This window comes from Lissotriton vulgaris, chromosome 10 (genome assembly GCF_964263255.1).
Source record: "Lissotriton vulgaris chromosome 10, aLisVul1.2, whole genome shotgun sequence".
NCBI classification, from domain to species: Eukaryota; Metazoa; Chordata; class Amphibia; order Caudata; family Salamandridae; genus Lissotriton; species Lissotriton vulgaris.
The window spans coordinates 878577059-878593793 of record NC_141698.1 but is presented as its reverse complement, the minus strand read 5'-3'; the positions used below and the strand labels follow the sequence as shown (position 1 = coordinate 878593793).

The following is a 16735-nucleotide window of genomic DNA, read 5'->3' as shown; positions in this document are numbered from 1 at the left end:
CTATCACAACAGTTTTTTTTCCATCACCTCCACCCAGCTTCATTTTCATTTCCCCTCTGGGCTTTACCTCAAGATGCCTTCTTTCCGCTCTGTGATGATCCTGTCCCCTTATGATGTTGTGCACCTAGGTTTTTCCCCACCTCTATCCCTCACCTTAAAGCTCTAAGCTCAAGCCTAACTCCTTAAGTTTAAATTACAAAATATGAGACTTAATCTATATGTTTTAACCTTAAACCTTGGGGCTAAGACTTTAGGCCTGCTGAATACACTACATTCATAATCTACCAAAACACTGACTAGTCGCTGGCATGGTTTTTTCTTGATATTTTGATAAAGAACTGGTTCTATAAGTAGCAGTAATGTGGAGAAGAGCAGGCAGACCTCGAAGCAGAGCTCTGGCCAGGGACCAGGGTTCGATTCCTGCCCCGACGGGTCTCGGGCTCAGTAATTCCCCTGACCGGATATTCTCGCCTCAGTGCCTATTCTGATCATGGGTCCCACGCTGCAACTCTGGGCAATAGCTTGCTTAGTCTCCACAACGCGAGGGATGCCTGGTCTGCACCATGGGGGTGCCCAGAAGTGGACACTTCACAGGGAAAGCCAGGAAGGGTTCCCTTGCGGTATTCGTACAAGCGCCGGGAAACCCACTGCGGGTAGCTGTGCGCTATACAAGTACAAAAACATTTACATTTACATTGCGCCAGTCAGACTTCGGAGCAGTAATATGTGTCCTGCCTGATAGCAAGACCTGTAGGATTGGCAGGCTTTTGTGAAGAGCAGGTTTCTAACCAGAGCACATCCCTGACCAAGCAGGAAACAGCACTCATCTCTTCTGGGTCCGAATTTGATCATGTATCACTGGCTACTGTCTGACCTATTAGGCGCCTGCACAAGCACGTGATCAGTCTGCAACCAAATAGGTAGCAGCCAATGCCTCTGCTTATACAGAGCCCATCAAAGGCACAGAACCAGGGTCACAGTATCCTACAACAACCAAACTGACATGTCCCACTGTGTACTTGGCACTGCACACTCCGTCACACTTCAATTACTTATTATATAAAACAATTTGTAACATATTGTAATTTGTTTAGGATATTAAATATTTAGCAAAGGTCAAAATATACAGCAACGGCTCCATGTAGCACTTTGCTAAACCTCACTAGGAATAAATGAGGACAGGAGTACTGATGGACCTCTGATACTAATGTGAGCCAAACGCACTCAGCTACGATGTTTGCCTCTAATTGGGGGAAAAAAGCGTTTTTAATGCACATAAAAAGCCGGATAATCAGGATGCAGATATTTGTTTCCCTGTCTTATTAACAACCAAGCCATATTTGTTTGTTTTCCAATCTAGATGAAGTTGTTCTCTTAAAAAAAAAACTGCTATGTCAGTCCTGTTTTCCATGTTGACCTATTCCTCCCTTTGCCGTGCACCTCTCTACTTACAGATGCCACCTACCTTCCTTGATTTATAAACACACGAGGAACTAGGTTTGGTCATTATACCCTGAACAAGCTTTTTCTTCAGTTGTCTTCGTCCATCGTTCGTATTTTATTTTCTGTTATGGGTATGCTTACAAGCACAATTGGTTGTATTTTTTTTATCCAGCAGTTTGATGCTCATTCCTTATTAGATGTAATTTTTGTTCTTCCAAAATATAAAATGGTCATAGTTTTCTTGCTGTCTGCAATAGCACTAGCTTCACCACCGATTTTGGGTCCTACAGAGTACCATGCTAGTCCATAAACCTCCATTTTATTTTGTGAAATCGCTGATTATCTCAGGCATTAATAGAAATGGTTTGGTTTTGATTTGAGTTATACAGGGCATCAAATACCCAGAGGTGTCTCAGTGCTGAAGAAGGAAGAACAAATGGAATAAGATTAAATTTGAGTAAAAAGCCAGGCCTTGAGAAGCTTGCCGAAACGCTGGAAAGAGGGGGCTGGTTTAAATAACAAAGAAAGCTTGTTCAAGGTTCGGGTTGTGCAGACCAGAAAGCTCCTGCCACCCCAGGAAAGAGCCTTTAGGGAGGCACCCCCAAATTCATAGCTGAACTAGTTCTTATGGTCCTGTTGGGCACATACATGCTTATTTTTCCCTCAGGAAGGCTGGCACTTGAGCCTGAAGTGCTTTATGGGTTACACAAAGCTCTTTGAAAATAATTATTTGCCGAAAAGGCAACCAATGCAGTTTAACCAGAGCATGTGCGGCCGACTGGAATCTTGTAATTTTCATTAGCAATCTAGCTGGTGAATTTAGCAGAATTTGAAGTTTTTTCAGTTGAGCCTTAGGAAGGTTAACATAGAGGCTGTTACAATAGCCAATCCTGGAGATTACAAGGCAAAGGATCACGGTCGCCAATAGATTGGAGGGAAGAAACTGTACTATCTGCCTGATCATGCATAGCATGAAGAAGTAGGTAGAGGTTTACCCTGTTAACCTGTTCCTTGTAGGTTAGGGTAATCAACCAGGATAGCCAGAATTTTCACCCTGTTCACAGAAATGGGAAAGGAGCCCAATTCTTCTGGGCACCACAGGGATTCCAAAAGGAAGTGTTGTTACCAAAAAGAATAACTTTAGTTTTTGTAGAATTCAGTTGAGGCAGTTCACATCCTTCCAGATACCACCTTCTTGCATGCATGCTCCCAAGTAATCACTCAGGTCCAGGCCACTTCTGGAAAGAGAAACCACAATCTGGGTGTCATCTGCATAAGACGTAGCCAAAACCCAAACCAGCCAGGGGTGTAACAGATGTTAAAAAGAGTTGGACTCTGCGCTGAACCCTGAGGTACCACGCTGGACAGAGAAAAAGGCTTCGAAGTGAAGTCACCCATGGCCACGGTCTGAGTTCGCTCAGTCGTAAAAGATCTGAAAAGGTCCAGAGCAGCCTCATCTTTACCTAAATCCATCAGCCGGTGTGACAATAGATCATGATTGACGGTGTCAAAAGCTGCAGTCAAGTCGATGAGGGTAGCACTGCCCCCGTCAACTGTAGCCCTGATCATTTCAGTGTCTACAATCGGAGCTGATTCTGTGGAGTGCCCCCTGCAGAAACCATATTAGGAGTCGTTCAGCAATCGGTTCAGAAAAGCTGACAGTTGGAAATTCATTTGTTTCTCTATTACCTTTGACGGGAGAGGTAGTCTGGAGAGTGGTCTAAAGCTGTTGGGGTCAACGGAGCTCAAGTTTGCTTTCTTCAATAGAGGAAGGATAGAAGCAGTTTTCCATGCTTTAGAGAAGATACCATTCTTAAATATTGAATTAAAGATGGGCGCCAGTTGGGCAGCAACCAGATCCAGAATAAAATGTAAGGTTTTTGGAGGACAAGGATCTTGAGAGGAACTTGATTTAGTTGAGCGAATCAGTTCTCTAATTCGGTCTACTGAAAGAGAGGTAAATTCAGGGAACGAATGCTCCTTGACGTTACAAGGACAGTTGTTGTACCCGGAAGGTAGGGTTGCAGTGATGGAAGTGAACTTGTTGAAATTAACTTCCACTTTGTTCCGAAAGAATAATGCAAGGGACTCACAGAAATCCTGATTAGTATGTTCTGGTATTGTGGTCGCTGGTGAAGAGAGTTTGAAGACAACTTGGAAGAGGGCATTGAACGAGCAGCTGGCTGCTTCTATTAAATTAATGAGGTACTCTGGTTTTTTCTTTAGGATACGTTTTTTATAATCCGCCAGCAGCAGTCTATATTTTATTTTCTCATTGTTATCGTAATTTTCCCACCATATCCGTTCTTGTTTCCTATCGGATTTTTTAGCGGCACGGAGCAAAACCCCAAACCACGTAGAGGTGGCTTTGCTTCTTCTAGAAAGAGACTGTTTGTCAGGCACCAGCCCATTCATTGCTCCAGATAGCCATTAGGTGTAATTGGAAAACATTTTATTGGGGGAGTCAGAATTTAAGGGTGGAGGATTAGCGAGGACCGAAACGAGATCCTGGGCACTGACCTTATTACAGCTTCTATGGGGCAGTATTACGATGAACAAGAACTGCACTGTGGTCCGACCATGTTACTGGGAGGATAGCAAAGTTGGTAAAGAGATTACGGTTAAATCCCATCTAGAGTGTGCCGGCACAATGGGTAGGCCCAGCAACACGTTGCTGTAAGCCAAGACCCAACATTAGCTTGAGTAGAGCAGCCGTATCCTTGTCAGCTTCATTCTCTAAATGGAAATTGAAATCACCCAATATAGTACAATCAGTTGTAGAGAGATAAGATTCTAGGGACTGGCAAATTGCATCAAGTGAGTGAGTTTTTTTTGGCCTGGAGGTCTATACTGTAAGAGACCATTGAGCGACTGAGATTTCAAAATTATTATTAATGACTTGTGTGTAGGGTATTCTTAATTAATGGTTTATTGAATTTTTAACCCTTAACTCTAAAATATCTTGGTGCTTTGAGCTGATAGCTTTGTCTTAAATGTGATTATCATAATTAGAGAAAACTACAGACAAAGAATTCAAAAATAAAAGTAGTGTTCGTTTGGAAGCATGTGTGGCTGTAGCTCACGTTATTTGCACACTCCATCCATTTAGGGTTTTTCTTTGAAAAATGGAGATTTGATATCAAGAGGACTTGAGATACCGTCATCTAAAACCCACAGTGTGCCAGGACACACTCCGGCTCAGATTATGTTTTCTCTGCCATCTAATTTGGACATGTCGTTTAATGCTCTCACCCGTTATGCACTAAAGGATACAATTTACTGGCAGAAGATCAGACCTCGCTGGTAAAATAATAAACCTACAAGAGTCGCTAGATAAACTATTGACAGCCAAAGAATATTCCTGCTACTTTCTTCTCTGATCCGTTGTATGCTGCAGCACCGATTCAATTGACATTTGTGCAGCAATGGCTTGCTTTGAGGGTAATGGGGCGGGGGGGGAGGAGTAGAGAACCCACTTTTTACATGTTATCACTACTGTAATCGTAAATGTACTTGGTTGAATAAGGTCTGTAACTTCTGTCTAACATGGGGCCATATTGAACGTGCATGCTTGGCCCGTAATGCCTTTCGAGCTGACAATACTATCCAGTGCCGAAGCCACCTAAGGTCGGTGAATAATAATGAAAAACAGCAGCAAGACTATGGAGTACCCTTCAGCAGTGGTGGCCAAGGATGTCAAATGAATTGTCTCTGACAGAATAGGAGGCCCTTCTGATAGTTCAAAGGCCACTTACGTTGGGACCAATTAACACCAAAAGGTGAACGGTGTTGCGAACACATTGACTCTGACAGTTTAGAGCTCAAGTCCAAGAGCATGTCCACACACTCTCAATACTGAAATACCCATCAAAGTTGAGTGCCTCTTTGGTGTATATAACACACACACATCACCTTCAGCTGATAGTGAGCAACCTGACACCAGACAGCTTGCAATTTAATTGTTCTGCAAAGTGCCAAACATTAACTCAATCTCCTTCCTCCCCATAAGACACAACCCCCTCCCCCACCTTATAAAAAGAGGGGCCTCACTTTCAAATAGACAATTTTAGAGTAATTCTGACCTTATGAAAGCAGATTCTTCCTTGCCTAACCCTCCTCCTCCTCATCTATCGCCAGACAAGCATCCACACAGTGAGATGAGGCACAAGACCTAACCCCTGACCTACTGCCTACAGTTTAGGATTTAGATACCACAGACTGTCATGAGGGCAGGATTTTAGGATGGATCCTCAAGACAAATCCCTACAGCCAGATTGTGTAAAACCATCACCACCAAATGTTCACTTCAACAAACCACTCTGGTATTGCAAGACCAGCAGTACACTATAAAGCTCCATACATGTACAAGAAAAGAAGGCGGAATTTCTAATTCAAACACTCTCAAACTAAGAACACAACACAATTCCTTCCCATGCTCAAGACTATTTTGAAATCTTCAAGGCATCTTCAAATACCATGTAGAATCCAGTGTAGTCACGCTCCGGGTCGAAGAAAAATTCAAGCCTGTTCCACATAGACTATTTTATCAGAGGTAAAGTACCACTTGACTACATACTAGTATACTTTCCTCATAAAAGAAAACTGACGAAGGGCACTAAACGAAGGGCACTAAAGATGCACCGCTTCCGGGCACAGAGAGAAAGAAAATAGACTCTACAGGAAAAAAGTCACATTAGGATGCACAGCCCTTTTGGTACTGTGTTAAATTGCTAACTTGATAAACCTATTCACCTGATACATCAGGGACCAGTAGGGTGAAATAGAAGAGGAGCTGTTAAAACATCTTCTGGACACCTCTCTAAAATGAGCTAGGGAGATTGCAGAGGAAAGGAAAGGGATATCCATTGCCAAAATTAGATATTCCTTGAATACTGCGGATAGTGCCTCTAGATGGAAAAACACTAGCATTCTGCTCCAACTCCAAGTCTGGTTGAGGGTACCTGGTTGTAGGCCAGATGCGCAATAAAATCTCATTGGCTTGCCTTTTGACTGTGGACATGTATGTGGCCCTGACAAGGACGAGATGCTAGAGAAGATTAAAAGAAAAAAGACAAAAGGGCTTCCGAGGCTATAGGGTTCAATGCAGAACCAACCAACCAACCATCCAGTCAGTAGTTTAGACATCCACAAACATGCAGAAGTGCTAAATCAGTCTGTAGCGCTACAAGACCACAATATTCATCTCCCTCAACAATGTTTGTGGAAGGTCAGCATGCAAAACAAGGACAATACCAAAAAGATGGATTTCATGGACACGTCAAAGGTAGCCAATGTAAAGAGAGAATAACCTCAAATCAGTGGGTGCATTTCACCGCTACCCTAGGATATAGCCTCAGGTTCCACCTACCACTGCACCACATACAGTATGGCTCTGGGTCATCAGAGCTGCTGTTGGAGGAAGTCTGTGTGCTACTATCCATAGGATTAATCAAGATGGTACCATTCAATTCGCAACAGAAAGGAGTATACTCACTGTATTTCCGAGATTGGTACATCACATCCAATAGTTTCTAAATGACGATGCTGCCATAAATGTATTTCTCTTCTTCCACAAGAAGTTTCTCTGACAACACTCCGCCTCAAGGATGTGTATTTCCATATTCCCACATTACCACCAGTATTTGAAGTTTGTGGTAGGTGGAATATATTACAGATTCAAAGTTCTGACCTTCTGGATTACAGCCGATCCAAGGGTTTTTACCAAGTATCTGGAAGTTGTGTTGGCGCATCTCCGGTGCAGCCACAGCCGTGTGTTCGTATACTTGAACGAATGGCATGTAAAAGGAAAAAGTCAAGGCCAATGTCTTGCTCATACTCAACAGACTTGCCTTTCTTCACCAGTTAGGGTTCGGCATCGAAGCAAAAAATTGTGCCTTTTTCTTTTCTTCCTGAGACTGATGATCAACACTGTGAAAGTAAAAGCTTATTGCAGCCCAGAGAGCATCTAGTCCTTTCCCAAACCTCTTCCCCTTTACCATACATTTCAACCTCTGACAATGAGCGAGATTACGAAACTGACATTTTGTATTGTTTTAGTGCCAGGTCAAACGTGCGCCCACTCAGTGTCTAACCAGACAGTAGTCACAAGCGACAGGGGATTTGTGAAAGTACATTTTTGGAGGAGTCCTGTGGTCAGCACAAGCTGCAGAAGTGTAATGCAAATAATTTATTACTGGACCAGTTGTTTCTCAATCCTCCACTGCAGCTATCAATACGATGTCTCTCAGCTCGGTTAGGAAGCCCACGTGTTATACTTCACAGTACAGGATTGGTGGCCCAAACACCAGGCCTACCCCATATACGTATTAGAACTTCTAGAAAGACAGCCATCTCTCAAGGATTTCCTGCCGCAGACAGGCAGCATGCCAGCAATGGGGTGTTTCCCCCCTATGGTACTACTTATTTCTTCATGTATTGTTAATGTTCTTCGTACAAAATTGATGAGGTTTCCCTTTGGGCCTTTTCCACTCGTGTTTGCTACAGTTCCTATCTTGGAAAGTGTCCTTGTAGCAATTACCTCCCTTTGCAGGTCTAGCGAACTGCAAGCCTTAACAGTAAGTCTGGCTTTGCTAGACTTAATGTTAATTTTAATTCAGAAATGTTGTGCTGTTGTATGAACTAGGGCTCTGGCCTAGTTCTACAAGGTTTCCCATCCACAGGTACCTGAATCTAGTTCAGTGCACCAATGCTTGAGCGTGAAAGTCCAGGTTCTTGTAACTCCACACAACCTCAATTGATATACATATATTTAAAAGTGTTTATTTCAATAGTCTCATTCTGTTGCTTAGTACATGAGTAGTAAATACACAGTATATGATTAGAACATCACTAATGCATCCCATTAGCAGCGAGAATTATATGAACATTTCTAACATGATTGAAATGTTCATGGCAGCCTAACACCTTAAAGTAGAGGTATTCAACCTGTGCGACACCCCTTTTTGGTGGTCCATGAATGCATTCCTAGGGGAGCACAAATTCTTCTGCAAGGACTTGTTGATCAAGATGGCATAGAAGTGTGACCTTTTTTGTTTTGGGGGTTTCCGGGCAGTTTTCGTTTATATGCAGAAGTAGGGATAGGTTGCAATTATTGAACAGTAATCCTGGGGGCACAGTCAGTGAGAGTGTGTTGAAGTCAAAGATGTGGCTAAAAATAAACAAACTATTCAGAAACTGTTTAGCTTTTTTACCGTCTGGGAACTTCATATAAAATACACACACATCTTAAATAAAAATAAATTCAAGTTAATATAATCAGCCAAAAATGTACTATTTTACATAATGAAGTCAGTTAGCTAATGCTATTCGTGCAGATGTCTGTGTGACCAGAGACTAACAGAAGTTAATCCTGGTTGGCACAGAAGGGAATAGTCGCTTGTGTATTTAAAGTGCTTCGAGGTCCCAGCCGTAGGCAAAAAAACTGTGCATATGTAAATTATTGTTTATGTGGCTTAAGATGGTTTTTAGGTCTCGCCTAGCGCAGCTCGCTCAGCGAGTTTTATTGCAGAAGAGTACTTTAACAAAAGGGCTTTAAGCCCCTACCCTCTTTTCCATTGGCAAGCATCACCGTTTATGCTAAACAGTGGCCAGCCATTGGAAAAGAGCTATGTGTGTTGCCTCCCTTTGGCTTTTTGTGCCGTCCCACTTGGACTGCCTCTCCTGCTTTCCTTCTGTCTTAAGCAATTTCTTATCTTTATGGGGCCATGTGTTTAAATACATGGCCCCATAAAGACAAGAAATCGCTTACGACGGAAGGAAAGCAGGCTGCGTGTTTATTTTTGCATCGGGCTTCGTTACAAAAATGCTCAGCCCATTAACTCCACAGAAACATTCAAGCAATTTCTTCTAAAGAGCAGCGTTTCCGCTGGGGAAGAGGGTTTCCGGCAATCAAGGCGCCCGAGCGGCGTATTACATAATATGCCGCTGCCGGGGGAGCAAAGTGGTGCGCGATATCAGAGCCCACCCATCATCTTTTTATCCTCTCACAACGTACCAACAACTTTGCTTAGGAGTGCGTATATGAGACAAACCATAAGCTGGAATGGCCAAGTGTAAATGCAGCCGTAGATGGCCACTCTGGCATGCCATGGTGGGGAGTGTCAATAGTGTAGGAAGCACTTGTGACAAGGCATCGGAGTTTTAAGCTTCTAAACCCCCATCCAGTCACGACCAGGCAGAGTGCTGAAGTGGATTATGACACCCGTATGATGAATCTGAGCGTGACATGTCCCGCAATGCCCCAGCTCACCCAATCACCCAGGGAAGAGGCCTAGGGGCGCCTCTGAGTCCAGGATTCTGCAGAAACGGAGACCCCCACCCCTCATGTTCCAATCCCAGCAGTGTAGTAGACCAAGAGAAGTCTGTCTACCCAGCTGTGAGTCACAGCACCCTAGAAAGATCCCAAGAACAATGACAAGAAAACGTGTGATCCTCTACACAGGAGCCCCATAGTGCACACTATGTGAAGGTATGCGAGTGCAGGACTTGAACCAGGCCACCTCAGACTCCAAATGTTTACAGGCCTGCAGCGGCCCCGGAGCAAGCACTCATAATGTTTACTTTACATTTGGCAGGTCCTTGCAGTTTTTTAATCGTAGTATAAATCACATGCTTACAGCAAAAAGACAGACATGCAGAGGAATACCCAGAGCGAAATCCAACACGCTAGAGCTCAGAGATGTAGATGGTGCTTCTAAGCACTGCTCACCTGCTGGATTTAAGGTGACCTCTCACCTCGTGCAGCTCACTGGTCACTGGTGTTCTCTTCCTGTCACTCCAGGATGATTTCAATAAGTCTTCTTCAGCCTCCACTCCCTGCTGAGAGTCACTGACACCCTGCACAGTGGTCCCCTCGTCCACACAGCTCCAAGACCACGATACTGCACCTGCGCAAGGCTATTTGCGCAGCTCGCCTCAACGCTATTGGCTCAGCTCGCCTCTCAGTGTTATGTGCGCAGCACGCCCTCAGTCCCCTGCTGCCTGTCCTCAGTGGCTTGCTGTCAGTGGCGACCCCTGGTCACTGCTCCCCTGTCCCTACAGCGATACCTGGCTCCCTGCACGAGCTGCACAGAGTACTGACATTCACCCAGTGCGCGGTAGATGATGAGGCAAGAGGCAGTGCAAAAAGCAGTGACAGATTAACTGTGCCCATTGTCAATGGATCAGTAGTCAAAACTAGTCATAAAAATATCCAAGAGCATTTTTTTGGAAGGTCCACAAATTCAGACAGAAAACAAAGCCCCTTTCACCCACCTCCCATTATCCGCATCAAACAGATGGTAAATACCTAAACGATTTCGGAATTAAACCATCAAAGAAGCACTTTAGGGTAAACTGGTGCGGCCAGCCGCTCCTTTAACTATATATCTTAATTTCTTCTACATTATAACAGCTACTATGAAACAAAACTCCTGTCTGAGCAGTGCTGACTCCTCAGGTCCGGGCATTGATTCGCGCGGGCAGCTGAGGAAGCTGCTGAGTGGAGAATGGGCAGTGCACCTTCTTGGCCGCGAGCCACCTTGTCCATTATATATTCCGACACCACGGAACCTGCTTAGCTCAAACTGTCTCCACTGGCACAGCGTGATCCCGCTGGAGGAGCGTTAAACATTTACAGAGCAGCACGTGCAGGACGGACTGAGAGGCAGCAGTGAGGAGGGACTTGCAACAGGCAGTACCAGTTCTGAAGCAGTTCATTCTTTCAAGGGATGCTGGTTCGCCCTGAGTTAAGACATCAGACCTATTGTACTGGACTGTTTGTTCAAGATATTTCATGGCGACGCTGCAGAGTAAGCATTACAGCAGTGCATGTTCAAGTTAGAAATATGTTCTTACGACTCTTGAGCACCTGGAAAAATAGGCAGACCTTTCTTTGCATTATAAACCTATTTTAATAATTGTTGATGCACGCAGCAGTGAGTACAATAAAACGAGGATTGTCAAAGTAAATAGTTTCACTTTTGTGTAGTAACATATTTTTACCACGCTCCACTAATACACACACAATTACAGCATGCACAGCTGCACTGCTTTCATTACACAGATAACAACAAGGTAGAATACGGACAGCAGCAGTCTCCATGTTCCCAAACACAGAACACATGTAGCAGCACATGTTTCACATATAGCAGGTACATGTAGCAGCAGTAAACATTCAGCTAAAAAAAAAGTTAGAACTCTGTCTCTCTCTCTCTTTTTCTCTCGCTCTTCTCCTGTAACACATTATTGATACGTTCTTATCTGGAATAATGTGTCCTCTTTTAAGGCACTCATGTGGAATATTTCCACCTGTTCTCAATGCCTCGCCTAGTACATTGTTACTACTCCTATAGAAACAAGCATTAAAAATGATATCGGACTCACCTTTCATTAAGTTAAAGCCATTTACTTTGCTATACAATACCATTAGCAAAGCAAATGGCTTTAATTAATCAAAGGCGAGACTATTGCATTTTCAATGCTCGTCTTTATAAATTGAACAGTTACCTGCAGGTGTTCTGGTGCTAAAGTGAGGCTGAAACACAGAAACAAAGAGGTGAATGGTAATGTGATTGATGGAGACTTGGGATTGAAAGGGAAAGATTTTATAGGGACTTTCATAATCTTAAAAGATGCAGGATGGATTGCAAATAAGGAGGTTGTTCAAGCATGTGCATTGATAATATAATATAGACTCATACTTATATATTTGTCACCTTGGCTGCGAGTAGGCGAGTAAGGGGGCAAAAAAAAAAAAGACACTATAATACACCCTAATATCCAGCGAAAGCCAGCTATAACCTCCAAAACCCCAAGCCAAGCCATATTGTATATTGTGCCAAGTTGACTAAAAGTCCCATCTAGGGGTCAGTTGAGTCAGAAACACCAGAAACACCCGCTGCATCTGTAGCGTCAGAAGTGGTAGTGGTATCTGAACAGGACTGGAGCTGGACAGAGAGCGGGACTTCAGTGCTGCTATTGGGGGGGGTGTGCAGGGGGAAGGAGGGAAGAAGGAGGATAGAAGTCCACTGCACATCAAGTCTGCTACAGCCATTGCCCCTGCATACCTGTAACAGCTCAATTGATTAACTGCTCAATCTCTCAAGATCTGAATTCTACAACATTGTACGACAGCGTGTCCAAAACCGAAAAGAAAGAGCGGATGCAGGCGGCACCTTTGTCATACACTGCTTGGGCAGCTTGGAAAATACCTCGAGGTAGAACTCGATTACTGTCCGCAATTGGGGGTGCTTTGAGCAGGGCACGTAAATCTGCTATTATTCCCAGACTTAGGTGTTCTAAATATTCAGCGGCTGTTGTAACAATTGCTCTTGTTTTTCCGGTGCAACTTAAGCATAAGCACAATCAAAAAAAAGGGGGCAGGGGCTCAACCAAGTGTTTAATATGGCGACCGCTGGCACGCTACATAGCGAAGGGTCTATCAGCGGATCTGGATCGAGTAAACCGAATCAACACCACGACCTGAATGCTAAGGATAAAGATACAACTAGTTTACAGAGGGAAGTAAACATGCAGGAAATTCTGGAGGATGCTGAAATACAAGGCCATGGAAATATGGTACGGCGGGTCGAGACCAAGGGGGCAAAAAGTAAAGAAGAAAAAGATAAAAACCGGGAAAAAGTAAAGGAAAAAGAGAAAGACCGACCGAAAGACAGACGAAAGAAAAGGAAAAAGCCAACGAAAGAGGCAAAGAAAAAGAAAAAGGCAAAAACAAAGACGACGATCAGGAAAATGGTCCGGAGATTCAACAGACGCAGGCCAAATTAGAAACTACAGGCAAAAAAAGCAAAGCGATTACAGGCAATTAAAAATCTAAAATCGGCTGCTAAGTCGAGTGGGTTGCCACAGGATTCCCAGCCGCGGATTTCAACAATCTTTTGTCCAGTTTCTAAAGAGCCCGCCAATCAGCAGAACCCGGTGGAAATAGAAATCAATGAAAGCATTATACCTAAAACTCAGAGGAATCTAAACCATTTGAGCGAGCTTCAGGACACTCCAGAGGCGGGTATTAAGAATGGATCTACGTGCACCCCAAATAATACTACGAGTGTCAGACTCCCAGATCCTAATGATAAAACAGAAACCTTTGAAGAGGGTAAATAAGTTGAAGAAGGTGATTTGTCAGCCGATCATTGCGCCTCCGATGCAATATTATCGATAAATGCGAGTAGTATAGAGATAAATAGCTTAGCACACATAGAAGATGCAAGAGACTCTAACCTAAATCCAAACCCAAACCCAAACATCTCTAATACAAATAAGCAGGGAACGGACCTTGAATCCGAGCCTGAATCAGTTTCAGAGTCTGAAATCTACGAGACAGGGATGTCAACTTTGAGTGAACCTCAAGGATTACGATACGAAGAAATCAACAAAGACTCCACTAATCTATCTGATTCCAATTCTAGCCCCAGAAAAAATAATAACTCTCCTAAAGATAATAGCGCTAAGAAAAAACAAGAAAGAAAGAAAAGAAGACAAAGGCGACAAAACAAATTGCTGGACGAAGATACTACTGACCAAGGAAGTAACGTAGACTTGATCTATCGGTCTGATCAAAAACACAGGAACACTTCCCCACACGCTATGACCAAGTTGGACTCAAAAGTTAAATCAAAATCAATAGGCGATGACATGGGGGTAAGTGAACCATCCCTGGTAGACGTATTCAATTCAATAAAGAAGTGTCAACTGGATGTTAAATCTGACAACAAGAAACTCCAAGGGGCAATCAGTAAAGTGGGCCAAACATGTCTGGAAATCTCAGATAGAATGGCCTCGGTCGAACAACGTACAAAGAATCTCGAAACCGACGTCTTGGCTCTGCAGAAACAAGGTCAATCACAAGAGGGGATTATTCGTGATCTAATGATGAAGGTAGAGGATCATGAAAACCGGTCTCGCCGCAATAATCTACGCATACTGGGGATCCCCGAGGGAGTGGAGGGGAACGATCCAATGATTTATATGCTATCCCTGTTCAAAGACTCATTCCCCTAGCTTGCTTCATGGGATTGGGAGAAGGAGATCCAGTGAGCTCACCGCTTTCCCTTTACCATCAATAAACGGTCACAAGGATCAGAGCAATATCGCAGAGCAATGCTTGTCAATTTCGGTAACTTTCTTCTACGGGCAGCAATCTTTGACTTGGCAAGACCGACCAGAAAAAGACAATACAAAGGATATGCTTTCTTTAGCAGACCTGATTTTGCCCATGCAACGGTCAAGAGAAGATGGCGACTACGGCAACTCTTTACCCCATTTGAAAAGATTGGTGCGACAGTCTTCTTACTTAATCCAGCAAGACTAAAAGTCATATTTAACGGCACAACGAGAAGCTTCTCCAGCTAAATCCAAGCGCAATCCTATTTGGAAGAGATCACCGACCACAGCAAAGATAAAGAAAATCTATCCAAACGGAAGAAACACAATAAATAGAGACCATATGTTTGAAGTCAATGAGCTGAGACATGGGCAGAGAGGGAGAGCTGAGAATTTCCTTTAGAAAGTGGGTTGACAGGTGGTACTATAGTGAAATAATTAAATGCTTATAACCGATAGTTTTTGAACAAAATCACTGACTAGGATCAATCAGCTCTTCAGACGTTACAGGGGTCAGGGCTAAGAGCCACCTACTTCCAATGGATCTGCGAGATGCCCACAACCAGGGCCCACGGGCAACAGGTAGCCTCATTAGATGGAGGGGGGAGGGAGGAGGGGTGGTGGGTATTAGCTGTTGTGGGGTAGACGGGGGAGGGGGAAGGGGGCAGCGGTACTGTCAAAAGGAAAGGGTAGAATTTATGACTAGGCTTAGAAATAGGATAAGAAGAGTACACCGTCTTATGACCACAAAAGATTTAATTATAGATGTACACAAAATCTATAAAACAAATGGCTAAATTGAGAATACTAACTATGAACATATGTGGGCTCATTGATATTAAAAAGAGGCAAAGATTAGCAATAGGTTTACATTCATTAGGAGCAGAAATATGTCTTCAGGAAACACACATCGAGGGGGTCACAAAGACATCTGTTTAAAGACCTGGGATATAGACTTGTCGTCGCCACCACCCAACCAAATCAAACTCGTGGGGTTGCTATTTTAGCACGAGGTGGGGGTTTGAGTTTTTTAAGATCAGCTTCAGATCCATCTGGTAGATTGGCTATTACAGAGTGTCAATGTACAAGTGGGAAAAAATTTACCGTCTCTTCAATCTATGGCAACGTCACAGACGATCCAACACTGTTACGGTTCCTATCCAACGAATTAGCACACTGGCCCGTTCCCATGATCATGTGCGGGGATATTAACATCAATCTCCCACCAATTTGGCTTTCGGAACAAACATTTAAATATCAAGGCCGGAAACCTAGGACATATAAGGCCTTGGTGGAACTCTGTCATGTTCATGGGCTGGTAGATTGTTGGGCGATGAAAACACAGCAAAACCATGGGTATACTTTTTTCCCCACCCCCATCGCAAACTGGCTAGATTGGATTATATGTTTATTTCCAATGTAATTCTCTCCAAATGCTCTATAAATAGGCTGCCTAGGGTTTTTTCTGACCATAATCCTCTACTTATGAGTTTTGATACTGAGATTATTAAATCTGATCGCAGTAACTGGACTTTTGAAAGAGCCCTTCTAACCAACGATAAATATTGTACTCATATGGATCAATGGATCCCTGAATTTTTAAGTTTCAACATGGGTAGTGCCTCGATAGAGGTGGTTTGGGATTCATTAAAGGCAGGGATAAGGGGGGAACCCCTCAGATTTTCTATCCAAAATAACAAAAAAGCCAAACAAAACTTAAAAGATTTAGAGGAGAATCTGGCCAGGAAAGAAGAAGATTTAATTAGACTACTTCAAGGGGGGGAACAACATAGAAGAGGCCATTAGAGATGTAGCGACAGCAAAAAAATTTAATATCTGATTTATTCACTCGTAAAGCAATCCTCAAAGCTACAGCGAATAGGGAAAAAATCTATGAATGGAGCAAACAGGTAGGGCACCAATTAGCCATTAGTGTAAGAGAACAAAATTCAAAAAATACAATCAAAGCAATAAGAGACCCTGTTCTCGGCCTAACTCATGATACAAACAAAATTAGGGATGCCTTTAGGAGATATTATGCAGAGCTTTATTCTGAAATAGATATCAAGCAAGATAAAATCGATGAGTATCTGATTTCGGATATAAGGCCCTGCCTATCCAAAGCTGGTGAGGGAATTCTCGCTGAAACCCAGACTGGATAGAAATTTTA

The 16735-nt window shown here is 43.3% G+C and overlaps 1 protein-coding gene across 1 annotated transcript in view; it reads left to right on the top strand.

The window, feature by feature from the left end:
* DUS3L (dihydrouridine synthase 3 like) overlaps positions 1-16735 on the top strand; it is a 169718-nt gene that overhangs the window by 73898 nt on the left and 79085 nt on the right. The gene's annotated exons all lie outside the window — the stretch shown is intronic.